The sequence below is a fragment of the Acipenser ruthenus genome, unplaced genomic scaffold (genome assembly GCF_902713425.1).
Source record: "Acipenser ruthenus unplaced genomic scaffold, fAciRut3.2 maternal haplotype, whole genome shotgun sequence".
NCBI lineage: Eukaryota > Metazoa > Chordata > Actinopteri > Acipenseriformes > Acipenseridae > Acipenser > Acipenser ruthenus.
Window position 1 is genome coordinate 25,001 of NW_026708448.1, and position 2,500 is coordinate 27,500.

The following is a 2,500-nucleotide window of genomic DNA, read 5'->3' on the forward strand; positions in this document are numbered from 1 at the left end:
CACATGGCTTGACTTATTATTTTTACTTAAATATTTTTTTGATCAAAAGACCATGCCCTTAGTAATATGCACTTACCCCCCCAGTGTATCTGTTATCTAATAGCATTATGAGAGCAAGTCACTACTTCATGCCGACCTCCTGGAACTGCCGCTCGGCCACCCAGACCCACTTTGTCCACTAAGGTTTTTTGTGGCTATGGTAATGTATTATTATTATGTGTTTATTTAGCAGACACCTTTATCCAAGTCGACTTACAGAGACTAGGGTGTGTGAACTTTGCATCAGCTGCAGAGTCACTTACAATTACATCTCACCCAAAAGACGGAGCACAAGGAGGTTAAGTGACTTGCTCAGGGTCACACAGTGAGTCAGTGGCTAAGGTGGGATTTGAACCGGGGACCTCCTGGTTACAAGCCCTTTTCTTTAACCACTGGACCACACAGCCTCCAATGTAGCACTATTCTGACTCTAGTCAATTCTATTCTAACTATGGTCATTTAGCTCAATGGTGACTCTGGTCATGTAGCTCAATGGTGACTCTGGTCATGTAGCTCAATGGTGACTCTGGTCATGTAGCTCAATGGTGACTCTGGTCATGTAGCTCAATTTTGACTATGGTCAGTGCGGCAGTGTGGAGTAGTGGTTAGGTCTCGGGACTCTTGACTAGAAGGTCGTGGGTTCAATCCCAGGTGGGGGACATTGCTGCTGTACCCTTGAGCAAGGTACTTTACCTAGATTGCTCCAGTAACAATCCAACTGTATAAATGGGTAATTGTATGTAGAAAAATAATATAATTGTATGTAAAAATAATGTGATATCTTGTAACAATTGTAAGTCGTCCTGGATAAGGGTGTCTGCTAAGAAATACAGTGGCTCTCAAAAGTATTCACCCCCCTTGGACTTTTCCACATTTCATTGTGTTACAACATGGAATCAAAATGGATTTAATTGGGAGTTTTTGCCACTGATCAACACAAGAAAAGTCCATAATGTCAAAGTGAAAAATAAAATCTACAACTTGTTCTAAATTAATTACAAATATAAAACAGAAAATAATTGATTGCATAAGTATTCACCCCCTTTGCTATGACACACCTAAATAAGCTCTGGTGCAACCAATTGTCTTTAGAAGTCACATAATTAGTTGAATGGAGTCCACCTGTGTGCAATTAAGGTGTTTCACATGATTTCAGGTTAAATACACCTGTCTCTGGGAGGTCCCACAGTTGGTTAGTACATTTCCTAACAAAAACTACATCATGAAGGTGAAGGAACATTCAAAGCAAATCCGGAATAAGGTTCTTCAAAAGCACCAATCAGGGGTAGGATATAAGAACATTTCCAAGGCATTGAATATCCTCTCAGAGCACAGTAAAGTCCATTATTAAGAAATGGAGAGAATATGGCACAACTGTGAATCTGTCTAGAACAGGCCGTCCTCAAAAACGGAGTATCCGGGCGTATAGGGCACTAGTCAGGGAGGCCACCAAGAGGCCTATGGCAACTCTAAAGGAGTTACAGTGTTCCACGGCTGAGCTGGGAGACACTGTGCATATGGCAACAATAGCCCGGGTGCTTCACAAAACTGGCCTTTATGGGAGAGTGGCAAAAAGAAAGCCATTGTTGAAAAGAACTCGCATCAAATCTCGGCTAGAGTTTCCCAGAAGGCATGTGGGAGACTCTGAGACCAAGTGGAAGAAGATTCTATGGCCTGATGAGACCAGAATAGAGCTTTTTGGCCACAACGCTAAGCGCTATGTTTGGCGCAAGCCTAACACCGTACATCATCCTGAGAACACCATCCCTACCGTGAAGCATGGTGGTGGCAGCATCATGCTATGGGGATGCTTCTCTGCGTCAGGGCCTGGAAAGCTCGTGAAGATAGAGGGCAAAATGGATGCGGCAAAGTACAGAGAAATCCTGAAGGAAAACCTGCTGAAGTCTGCAAGAGACCTGGGACTTGGAGAAGATTCATCTTCCAGCAGGACAATGACCCCAAACATACAGCCAAAGGCACACTGGAGTGGCTTAAAAACAAAAAGGTCAATGTCCTGGAGTGGCCCAGTCAAAGCCCGGACCTCAATCCAATTGAGAATATGTGGAAAGAGTTGAAAATTGCTGTTCACCAAAGGTCCCCATCCAACTTGACGGAGCTTGAGCAATTTTGCAAAGAAGAATGGGCAAAAATAGCAGTGTCCAGATGTGCAAAGCTGGTAGAGACTTATCCAAATAGACTCATGGCTGTAATTGCTGCCAAAGGTGCCTCTACCAAATATTGACTCAAGGGGGTGAATACTTATGCAATCAATTATTTTCTGTTTTGTATTTGTAATTAATCTGTGGAGAAGATCTTCCCTGTTTTTCAACATTTACTTTTCAAAACGAACATTTGTCATTCAAAAGTCCAACAGCATAATGCAAGGAGAATGGCTAATTCATTAGGAACAGTCATGTTGAAGACAGTACCAGTTTCAAATGATTAAAAACTGGGAAACTGT